Raw genomic sequence first — 12894 nt, forward strand, 5'->3', positions numbered from 1 at the left:
CTTAATGTAAGGCCAAACAAAAAAAATACTTTGTTTCCGGTTACCCGACCGACACCCCCCCCCGGTGACTCCGACCCCCACTCAGTCTACAAAACATTCATGCGATGCACACAGTGTGGTTGTCCCTGGTCATAGACCAACGTACGTACGTTATGCATAGCGTGAGTGTCTCTCGCATCATAAATGGCTGATTGTACGCATGCGTGTGACTACCTCTAACAGGAAGCAACGAAAATGGTGGTGGTTTGGGTGCTGAAAGACGCATGTCTTGCACATCGCAAGCCCAGTCTTAGACAAATTATGTTGCTAGAAAAAGAGACACTTAAAGACACTGAAGACTTGTTAGCTTGTACCAGTAGTCTCATCTCATCTCATTATCTCTAGCCGCTTTATCCTGTTCTACAGGGTCGCAGGCAAGCTGGAGCCTATCCCAGCTGACTACGGGCGAAAGGCGGGGTACACCCTGGACAAGTCGCCAGGTCATCACAGGGCTGACACATAGACACAGACAACCATTCACACTCACATTCACACCTACGCTCAATTTAGAGTCACCAGTTAACCTAACCTGCATGTCTTTGGACTGTGGGGGAAACCGGAGCACCCGGAGGAAACCCATGCGGACACGGGGAGAACATGCAAACTCCACACAGAAAGGCCCTCGCCGGCCACGGGGCTCAAACCCGGACCTTCTTGCTGTGAGGCGACAGCGCTAACCACTACACCACCGTGCCGCCCCTGTACCAGTAGTTCTAGAGTAAATACAGAAATCATCTACGCGAAGCATCGGTTGACACACCGACAACAAACAGCACAAACAGAAATAGCCTACTATAGAGGATTTCGACATGACGTCACAGGTGATGTGACGCCCCGGTGTCCGCCATTTTGAAGGTCAAGCTAGTTAATGTCAACAACAGTAGCTAGTATGTTACTGTAGCAATGTTTACATTCAGTCATTTGGATGACTGTTAAAACCTTTCAGTCTCAAGTTTTTCCTTTACTGTATTTACTAGTTTACTGAGCTAGCGCGCTAGCTCGGGCAGGCTGGGAGCTAGCGCGCTCGCTCCCAGCCTGCCCGAGCTAGCACGCTAGCTCAGTAAACTAGTAAATACAGTAAAGGAAAAACTTATAACGGGCCATGTCTCAACAGACTAAGAAGTTATTTCAATGACATTTAATAACATTTTGTTTATCCTGAGGACCGAAAGTAAATGAAAATGTGAACAAACCTTAGCTGTCAGTGAACAATCCTGGTGGAAGCAGGTAAACGTCGTTCTCTAAGCCTGCTAACCTCAATTTTTGCAAATACCTCTCCCTCTGCTCGCCCTGTAAATGCCCTACGTCGCTGGATAGTGAAGGTGTTTTCTGCATCTCGCTCCTTTTTCTTTTATGTTTTTTCCCTGGTATTTCCCACACGCCTGACTGCAGGTCAGGAAGATCACCCGCGCTGCAGCACTGCAAAGCCAGAAAAAGATAGCCTGGTAACATGTATGGATCACGTACACCAGCATCATTGATTTTCTGGTGATATCGCTTCTTACTCGCATCATCTAGGCCGGATAAAATACTCGACAATGAGACTTCGTCATGATCAACAGTGTATCGTTACCGGTAGTCGCCATATTTGTGACCGTCAAAATGGCGCCGGCTACTTGTTGACATGGCAACGGTCACGTGGGTCGAAAACCTCTATAGCAGTGGACTTGGAAGAACAGACATTTGTCCATATTGTCTTAAAGACTCTGTGTTAAACCAGATCTGAGAAAAAGATTTAAAACAGTTATTGAAGTATGTGACGAGTGCCTTCAAAAAGGCATAAAAGACATTTGCTACAGACCATATGGGAAATAGACATTGAACAGCTGATCTTTACAGTTCAACACACATGTTCAGTGTGAGAAGTTTGTGTATGGTTTGAAATAAATCTTTGAAAAGTGTTCTTTAGTGTTTATTTCTGAAAACAGAATACCTGCAAACATGCATTCAAACAGAGTGCTGGGTGGGTGGATATTTTATTGTGAATATGGGGGAAAAAGAGTGGTGATAGCCATGGAAACATTTTTCCCAAAAAAAAAAATCCCTACCGACCTACCCAAATTTTTCAAGGCATATAATAGGAAACAAACAATTTTTTTTTTGGTTTGACCTAAAGATAATTAACATAATAAATGGATTTAAAGGGTTTTTTTAAGATTGTGTTTATTTTTAATCTTTAGTATTTGTAATTATTTGTATCTGTACGTGCACGATCCCACCAGCTCTACTGATCAACTTACCGTGTTTAAATAAATTAATTCATTCATTATGAGCTGGAAAATTATTGTTATGACCCCAGCGTAACAATTATCCATCCCCGACATCTCAAACTACCTGGTGCTACAGACATTGTTCTACACGGACAAACAGATGAGAAGCCTAGAACAGCATGGAGGCGTACGACTTTTTACATGTGGCTGGGTTAAAGATCTGGGGATCAGGACACTACAAGATAAATCCTGTATTGTTTTTGCCTGGGTAAATAGATGTTTCTGGGATTTTGTACGTGTCTTTGCGATGGTTGCTAGGACGTTACAAGTTTTAGTATCGGGTGCAAACAAACCACAGCCGCTCGATTCTCAATCCTCCCTGCTCTTCTCTTCCAGCAGGCATCACAGATCCATATAATTTACCCACAAACGGACTTATTTAAAGACTTGTTCTTCTTAATTTAACCACAAATGTATTTATTCCACTTGAAAGGTGTACGTCAAACCAGCTACCGGATTTGGGACACTACGACATCCTGAACTATTTAGTATTTGGCTTCAAACTTGAAAAAAATTCGCAGACCACTAGATGGCGCTTCACAGCCCAGTGGTTGAGAAACAATGACTACGTTTACATGCATGCCCAAATCGAGCTGCTGTTGGTAATCGAGCAAAGGGTCCCAGCAGGGGTGCCAGAGAAATCCAATCCTACATGCACAAGTGAAATCGGGCTATTGTGCAAGGTGCATTGTGCACCCAAGCCACACGTGGCGCTACACGCCCCATCGTGTTGGTACACTTCCGGTTGTCGTCATGAAGAAGAGCTATAGTGTTGCCAGATACTGCTGACGTTTTCCAGCCCAAAGCATGTTCAAATCCTCTAAAATGCACTTAAAACCCCCCAATCTGGCAACACTAGCAGTTCCGTGTTCAAGCTGTTCGGCTTGCTCTAACAGACTATGGCTACAAACTGTCCGGCGCAGACCACTGTTTTGTAAGACAACTTATTTTGCACAATAATATTTTTCTAAAGTCCATTTTTTGCTTACAAAAAAATATTTTTTTTGCTTACAATTTAACTTATGTCTTAATAAACAAACAAAAAGTTCAGTTGTTTTGTTTTTATTGACATTCTTCAGATGTTGGACATATATACACACAAATACAATGACTTGTTTATGTACACAATTCACAGCTATGCAACAGCTGTACAGATGTATTTGGTGATACAGTAAGTGAGCTAAATTTTAACGGTGCAAACAATGCCGCAAAAAGAAAAGATTCATGCCGTTGTCATGATTCGTTGTCATGCCGACCGAGGCTGTTGTGTTTCCCGCTTGTGGTCTCGTCACTCGTCACTTCCGGAAGTAGCTCGACAACTAGCTCGATAGGGTATACATGCACTAAGTAGCTCGGCAGAAATCGCATAAACTAGGTCGTGTAGCTCGATTCCGAGAAATCAAATTCGGTTCAATTTCAGCCGAATTAAGGTGTATACATGGCATTTTGAACTTCGATTTCAGTCGAGCAACGGCAGAAATTCGATTCTCTCTATGTGCATGTAAACGTAGTGAGTGTTTTAATTGATCAGGACTAGTGTTTGTGCCTTTGACAAACATAACCATCGAACAACTTTGTTCTGTGTTATCTGTCTTGCAGCTTTGTTTTTGCTGTTAGTCTCCTGTTAGTGATTTTGGTCACACTACAGTCTATAACAGTAAAGTTATTGAATATTTTTCTCAAAAAAATCTCCCAAAATTATGCAAAAGCACATTTCCCCCCCCAAAATAACTGCTGTAGTATAACCAACAGGAGACTGTTGATCTGTGGAGTGATTTTGGTGACACTACAATAAATAAGGGTGAAGTTATTGAATATTTTCGTAGCATCTCGTTTAGACGGTCCTTGCGCGCTCCTCTCACAGCCAGCTGCACAGAGAGACCAGTGTTATTAGTCCAGCCCGGAGAAAGACTCGATTAGATTAAAATTAACCTGTAGCTCGTTGATTACCTTGGTACAGTACGAAAGAAACATCTATTGTGTTTTAACAATGTTTTGTTTGAGAGTTATTGATCAGGGAAGTTTGAACCTGTGAATATATTTCCAACTTTACCGCAGTAAAACCCAAGCATGAAACGGAACTTTATTAAATATTGTAAATGAGCCATAATTACCTAATTTATTCTCCACACACCTCATTCAAACCATAGATCTCATCTCATCTCATTATCTCTAGCCGCTTTATCCTGTTCTACAGGGTCGCAGGCAAGCTGGAGCCTATCCCAGCTGACTACGGGCGAAAGGCGGGGTACACCCTGGACAAGTCGCCAGGTCATCACAGGGCTGACACATAGACACAGACAACCATTCACACTCACATTCACACCTATGGTCAATTTAGAGCCACCAGTTAACCTAACCTGCATGTCTTTGGACTGTGGGGGAAACCGGAGCACCCAGAGGACGCGGACACGGGGAGAACATGCAAACTCCCCAGAAAGGCCCTCGCCGGCCACGGGGCTCAAACCCAGGACCTTCTTGCTGTGAGGCGACACTGCTAACCACTACACCACCGTGCCGCCCCCAAACCATAGATTCAAACATGAATTTAAAGTTATCACATTATGGCTTGTTTATGTCAACTAAGTCTACTTTCACACACAATGTCATTACTATAGCAACCAGTGTGAAGAAGACTGAAAATGAAGATTGCCACACGGACACACAGATCAGATCTGATCACCTGCAATATGCAGTAGTGGTGTCACGATTCGGTTCGGTTCATCGAAAATCGAATCGGTAGCAGTACGATTCGATTTCGATTCGTCATACTTCAATTTCGATTCGATTCATGAATTACTTACTTCACAGCTTTTCTAATTTATTTCATTTAAATTACAAGACAAGACATCGTTCTAATAAGCATCGGCCGCGAAAGTAAACAAGTAGCATTATTTCCTTCAACGTACTGTTACATACAAGCTGATTGGATTGCTCGTTCCCCTATTGACCAATCACTGTTGATTTTACTTTGCCGACTCGTGTAAAGCTACATACATTTTCTAGTTTTGTATTTAGACATTTCGTAATATTTGGAATGTTGGCGATAAGTCTCTCACTCCAAAACAATTATAATTAACTATCTGACACGCTGGTAATTAATTCACTTCAAACATAAGCCAATACACATTTTAAATAAAGTACGAAAACGTAGTTTCAACTTCGTGTCCCTTGACAACAAAATGGCGGACGAAGCTCCGCTTCGAAATGCCCCGGCTAATTTAAAATCTAAAGTTTGGGAATACTTTGGATTCAGGGGTGAGTCAAAGGAAACTGCTACTTGCAAATCATGTTATACTGATATTACATGCAAAACCGGCTCCACCACGAACTTATTTAAGGAAGGGAGGGAAAGTATCCCTTCTTAGCCAAGTATGCCAAGTGTTGTTTAAGTGTACCAGCAACAAGTGTGGCAAGCGAGAGGGTGTTTTCCACAGCAGGTGATATAGTTACTGCTCAGAGGGCATGTCTGAGCAGTGACAGTGTTGACAAGCTAGTCTTCCTGGCCAAAAACATGATCATCCCAGATGATTTGCAGTAAATCTGTAACTCTGTGGTACTGGTACACTACATAAACTTGTTTGTTTTAAGTTAATGTTGACTGTTAGTGTTTGACATTAGTAGCCACTAGCCAGGTAGGCTCATACTAGACTGATAGCCAAAACCTTATGATGTTATCCTAAACAATGTGTATTTCACTATTTTGACTTTAAGTCTTCCTTGTAAGTGGCTAGGAACATGATCCTTCCAGATGGTTTGTACTTTTGCAGTGAATCTGTGACAGTGAATATCTGGTTTACAAAGTGTAAACTTATTTGTTTATTTTGAGTTAATGTTGACTGTTGACTGAAAATTTTACCTTTGTGTAACAGTTTTCAAATTAAAGTGAAACTAGTCAAAGTACATCATATCTTACTTGTTTATCAACTTAAAGTGAATCGAATCGAAAAGAATCGAATCGAGTACTAATAATCGATAATCGTATCGAATCGAAGAGTGAGTGAATCGTGACACCCCTAATATCCAGTACCACTCAAAAGTCGGGACACACCTTCTAATTCAATGTTTTTTCTTTGTTTTTGTTAATTAAAAGACACTTCGTGTATTAAAGTAATGATGGATGGCGTTTCTTTTTACTTAGTTGAGTGGTTCTTGACATAATATGGATTACTATAGTTGTAGAATAGGGCTGTTTGCTGTATTTTTATTATTTACTGTTTACTATTTGATCTCAATTAAGATCAAATTAAGAAATTAAGAAAGCAAGAAATTGCGCTAATTAACTTTTGACAAGGCACAGCTGTTAATTGAATAGCATTCCAGGTGACTACCTCATGAAGCTGATTAAGATAATGCCAATAGTGTGCAAAGTGTCATTAAGGTAAACAGTGGATACTTTCCATCCATCCGTCCATTATCCATAACCGCTTATCCTGTACAGGGTCGCAGGCAAGCTGGAGCCCATCCTAGCTGACTATGGGCGAGACAAGTTGCCAGGTCATCGCAGGGCTGACTCATACGCTACGTTCACACTGCAAGGCTTAATGCTCAATTCCGATTTTTTTGTGAAATCCGATTTTTTTGTGAGGTCGTTCACATTAACAAATATATGCGACTTGTATGTGATCCTCAGTATGAACGAAAAGCGACCTAAAAGTGTTCCGCATGCGCATTGCAGGATACGACGACGTCACACGCAGTGAGCATGGCCAGTGTTTACGGAAGTAAAACCGCCCGGTTGCGGTATGACCCATCCAATCTAGCTTGAATAGCTGTATCCCCCCAAATAGAAATCAGCTCCCTAACCTCTGCGTCCTTCCATTGAGAAGATTCAGAACCTTCACAGCCCGAAGTGTCCCTCGCATTGATGTCATGCGCAGGGGCGCAGATACGTTTTTTGAACTGGGAGGGACAAAAAACTGGGGGGGGACAAAGCTGCCAGCAAACCAACCCCAACCCCGATATGCCTGTCAAACTTGTTGTTAGTAACCATAGCAACCAAGCTCGAGCTCGCAACCTGTGCAGTCTGCGCAGCTCAACCAACCGAATATCAGTCTTTGTTTTGTTTTATGTGAGTTGTTGCAACTATGTATACACTGCCGTGCACCTCAATAAACTGAATGGTAATTAGTCTTTTGATTTTTCCGTGAGGTTTGCCTTATGCAAAGAAAGACAGCATAGACGTTTTTTCCTCCCTATAAGTGGGGGGGACCGAACGAGGTGAATTTAAATCTGGGTGGGACGAGTCCCACCCTCTATCTGCGCCCGTGATTATGCGCCATGTTGTTGTAACTTTTTTTGAGAGACCCGCCGCCTACTTCAGCGCAGAATAGTGACGTTTGTGGCTTGTTGATGACGTGCAAGTCGGATGAATGCGACCTGGCGGTTCAGACTGAAGTCGCATATGAAAAGATCGGATAGGAATCGGAATTAGGACCACATATCCAAACGGCCTGGGTCGGATTTGAAAAAATCGGATCTGTGTCGTTCATATTGTCAATAAAAGATCGGATACAGGTCACATATGGGCGAAAAGATCGGATTTGAGTCACTTCAGCCTGCAGTGTGAACGTAGCCAAAGAGACAAACAACCATTCACACTTATGATCAATTTAGAGCCACCAATTAGCCTAACCTGTATGTCTTTGGACTGTGGGGGAAACCGGAGCACCCAGAGGAAACCCACACAGACAGGGGGAGAACATGCAAACTTCACACAAAAAGGCCCCCGTCAGCCGCTGGGCTCAAACCCAGGACCTTCTTGCTGTAAGGTGACAGTGCTAACCACTACACCACCGTACCGCCCAGTGGATACTTTGAAGAATCTAAAATATAATATATAGATTTAGGCACTGCCTAAAAGCGGAGCTCCCATCTGTATCATAGCCAGCCTCTTTTGTTTTATTTCTTTACCGTGATAGTTACTATACTGTTTCCTTATGCTGTACAAAACGTCGGACGACAACAGCGACAAGCTACTCACTAATATACTGTCCCGACTACTACTCTACTTCACACTTCACTACTCACTTCACTAGTTGTTGGGTTTCCTGTGGTGGCAGGCACGCACAGGACCAAAACCATCAGAAAACAACTCGATGGGTTTTTTATGTATCCACACTCTATGCCTATGAGTCTCCGCTTGCGCGGACCGGAGCTCTGCTAACACAGGCCACAAGGCGGTGTGTATGACTGGTAATTACTGTAACACTGGCCACTAGGTGGTGTGCAAGACTGGTAATTACTGTAACACGGCTACTAGGCGGTGTGTATGACTGGTAATTACTGTAACACGGCCACTAGGCGGTGTGTATGACTGGTAATTACTGTAACACGGCCACTAGGCGGTGTATAAGACTGGTAATTACTGTAACACTGGCCACTAGGTGGTGTGTGTGACTGATAATTACTGTAACACGGCCACTAGGCGGTGTGTATGACTGGTAATTACTGTAACACGGCCACTAGGCGGTGTGTATGACTGGTAATTACTGTAACACGGCCACTAGGTGGTGTGTAAGACTGGTAATTACTGTAACACGGCCACTAGGCGGTGTGTATGACTGGTAATTACTGTAACACTGGCCACTAGGCGGTGTGTAAGACTGGTAATTACTGTAACACGGCCACTAGGCGGTGTATAAGACTGGTAATTACTGTAACACGGCCACTAGGCGGTGTGTAAGACTGGTAATTACTGTAACACGGCCACTAGGCGGTGTGTATGACTGGTAATTACTGTAACACGGCCACTAGGCGGTGTGTATGACTGGTAATTACTGTAACACGGCCACTAGGCGGTGTGTAAGACTGGTAATTACTGTAACACGGCCACTAGGCGGTGTGTATGACTGGTAATTACTGTAACACTGGCCACTAGGCGGTGTGTGTGACTGGTAATTACTGTAACACGGCCACTAGGCGGTTTATAAGACCGGTAATTACTGTAACACTGGCCACTAGGCGGTGTGTATGACTGGTAATTACTGTAACACGGCCACTAGGCGGTGTGTATGACTGGTAATTACTGTAACACTGGCCACTAGGCGGTGTGTAAGACTGGTAATTACTGTAACACGGCCACTAGGCGGTGTATAAGACTGGTAATTACTGTAACATGGCCACTAGGTGGTGTGTAAGACTGGTAATTACTGTAACACTGGCCACTAGGTTGTGTGTAAGACTGGTAATTACTGTAGCACGGCCACTAGGCGGTGTGTAAGACTGGTAATTACTGTAGCACGGCCACTAGGCGGTGTGTATGACTGGTAATTACTGTAACACTGGCCACTAGGTTGTGTGTAAGACTGGTAATTACTGTAGCACGGCCACTAGGCGGTGTGTAAGACTGGTAATTACTGTAGCACGGCCACTAGGCGGTGTGTATGACTGGTAATTACTGTAAGACTGGCCACTAGGCAGTGTGTAAGACTGGTAATTACTAACACTGGCCACTAGGCGCTCTGTAAGACTGGTAATTACTAACAGTGGTATGGTGGAGGCATGCACAGGACTGAAACCATCAGAAAACAACTCTATAGATAGATAGATAGATAGATAGATAGATAGATAGATAGATAGATAGAACTTTATTGATCCCTTTGGGAGGGTTCATCTCATTCTCATCTCATTATCTCTAGCCGCTTTATCCTGTTCTACAGGGTCGCAGGCAAGCTGGAGCCTATCCCAACTGACTACGGGCGAAAGGCGGGGTACACCCTGGACAAGTCGCCAGGTCACCTTTGGGGGGGTTCCCTCAGGGAAATTAAAATTCCAGCAGCATCATTACAGGATAAACAGAGGATAGAAAATAGAGAAAACTTCTTGATAAATTAAATTAAATTAAGTATTTACATATACAAATATAAAAAAGAATAAGATATGGGGGGCGGCACGGTGGTGTAGTGGTTAGCGCCGTCGCCTCACAGGTGAGAGTTGATGTTTTACACAAATACTTTATTCTGGCTTTTCAGCTTGCTTGCTTGCTTTCTTTCATCCATCCATCACCCATTCACACATGCATTGTGGTTGGGGAGAGAGCTCCCTTTCTCTGCTCTCGCTCTCCTTTTATGCTCCATCCCTGTAACACACACACACACACACACACACACACACACACACTAATTGACAGCAGGTGGAATGACTTAGCCACTTACGTTCCCCGACCTCGCCATCCATTCACAGACTGCTGCTTGGCCACGCCCTCGCTGCCACAACCTTATTTTCATGTCCTGTTATCCAGAGCGCATTTTTTTTCTTGTAAATTAACATTAGCGATATCATAATGCAGGGGTTCTCAACCTTTTTCAAGCTGGGCCTCCCCCAAAGCTGGTTCATTGCAGTTGGGGCCCCCCTCCTCCCGGTGCCAATCATCAATACTAGGCTATTGTTATAACTGGAAGTAGCATCAGACTTCTAATGTGAGCTTGCAGGCATTATTATTATTACTATTATTATTATTATGATTAGTGGTAGGCCTATTATCATTACTAGGCTATAGCTATATAATTATGAGGTTACATGTTTTGCTGTTATTATTATTATTGTTATTATTATTATTATCAGTAGGCCTATTATCATTACTAGGCTATTGCTATAACTGGGAATTGGCACTAGACCTCTGATATGAATTTATGCTTTATTATTGTTATTATTACTAGGCCTAATAATAGGCATATCATCTGCATGTTTTACAGAAGCTTGCAAGTAGGCGATGTTAAAGGTCCCATGGCATGAAATTTTCACTTTCTGAGGTTTTTTAACGTTAAAATGAGTTCCTCTGACCTTCTTAAGTCACCCCAGTGGCTAGAAATTTCATAATGTGTAAACCAAACTATGCCCAACATTTGAGAATGGCGCGTCAAAATGGCGCGTTGATAAACTCTTCCCTTTACTACGTCAGCAAGGGAGATGATCCCCACGCCCCCCCCTCTGGATTCCCACCCACTGTATGGATTGCCCGCCCAGTTGTAGTGAGGAGACCATAGAGGGAGGACACAACAACATGGCATCACCTAAGCGAGCGAAACATGGAAATTGCGCTGTACATGGATGTGACAACACAGAAAAGAGTCTGTTTTTACTGTCGACAGGAGAGCCCCTGAAGACGCAGTGGCTTAATTTTATTTACTTCAATAATACGCCGTCGAGTCTACCTAAGACGGTGTATGTTTGTCGGAAGCATTTTCCTGATGAATGTTTCCACAACTTGGGACAGTACAGGGCAGGTTTTGCACATCAACTGTCACTGAAGCCTGGGTCCGTACCAAGCATCCCTGCCGCATCAGCCACAAACACCGAACAAGTAAGTGTATAACTGTTAAGTCGTTTTGCTGTGTTTTAAAATCGGTGCCACATTAGCCTTGCAATGGCTATATTAGCTGTGCAGCTAACCGCTTCCTGCAGTTAGCCAGGTACTCTGCGCTACAAAACCAAAAAGCATGCAGCATGCTCTGTTAAACTGAGTTTAGTCTGGAAATTGACTGTAACTTATGAGCTTATGTTTTGCCGTGTTTTAAAATCGGTGCCACGTTAGCCTTGCAATGGCTACATTAGCTGTGCAGCTAACCGCTTCCTGCAGTTAGCCAGGTACTCTGCGCTACAAAACCAAAAAGCATGCAGCATGCTCTGTTATAATAGCCAATCAAAACAGTTTTTACAAAGACACCCACATTCTTTTTTTAAGTCACTCGTTCATTTTATTTATTTGTTTGTTCAGTAAAAACCCAAACATTTGTTGAATTTATTTTATTTCCTCGCGTCGCACCTTAATGACGTCAGCGCGCGGTATTTTTCCCTTCGCGGTTTGTTCCTTCTCTCTCGCCATAGTAAGACACCCACATCCGCTTGTTCTGACCCACTGGAGGTAGCGTCACAGTGCTGTTAGCCAATCAGAGGTAACACGTTTACATGTCATGAATATTAATGATAAGACCCGCCCCCACCCTCTACCCTTCCCCGCCTCCATGCTTCTCATTAGCAAAACGATGCACTGGGAAAAGCGCTGAAATGGGGCTTTCTCCCAGGAGGCTATATCTACGTGCCGAGGGTTCATTTCGAGAAAGGCTGCGGATATAACATCCGGAAACCTCCACGAGCCCGTTTAAAGCATCAACAAACCACCATGCCATGGGTCCTTTAATGTGAGACCTGAGCCTGCTTTGCCTTGCAAAGATTCTCAATTCTTGGTGCAATGTCTGATAAACATAGCCTCAAATCATCCTCGATTTGTGCATGATTGCGGTATTTCGTTTTGAGTGCAGTCATTTTTGAGAATCCTGCCTCACACAAATATGTGGATGCGAAAGGGAGGAGAATCTTCAAGGCGACGTCACAGAGTTGAGGGTATTCCTGCATCAATGCTGCCCAGAATGACGAAAGAGGGCAGGAGGTAAAAAGTTCCTTCAGCCTACTGTCACTCTTCAGCTCAATAAGCTGTTCCTGCATATCAATTGACAGCTCGTTTGCTGTGCACACAAATGGATCTCGAACCCACACAAAAGAGTGATAATCCTCTTTAAAGTACGTCACAAATTCTTTTCTCATTGCAGACAGGTGCTCAGACGCTGATTGAAATAGAGAGGAG

The 12894-nt window shown here is 43.4% G+C and overlaps 1 protein-coding gene across 3 annotated transcripts in view; it reads right to left on the bottom strand.

The window, feature by feature from the left end:
- The window catches only part of casp20 (caspase 20, apoptosis-related cysteine peptidase), a 37390-nt gene that overhangs the window by 12435 nt on the left and 12061 nt on the right, over positions 1 to 12894 (bottom strand). The window contains exon 1 of one of the 3 annotated variants that reach the window (XM_060918963.1): positions 1233 to 2042. The exons of the other annotated variants lie outside the window; for them this stretch is intronic. The gene's annotated coding sequence lies outside the window, so the exon portion shown is untranslated. Of the gene's footprint in view, positions 1 to 1232; positions 2043 to 12894 lie in introns of those variants that run through there. 3 annotated transcript variants of the gene reach the window in all.

Source organism: Neoarius graeffei, chromosome 4 (assembly GCF_027579695.1).
Source record: "Neoarius graeffei isolate fNeoGra1 chromosome 4, fNeoGra1.pri, whole genome shotgun sequence".
NCBI lineage: Eukaryota > Metazoa > Chordata > Actinopteri > Siluriformes > Ariidae > Neoarius > Neoarius graeffei.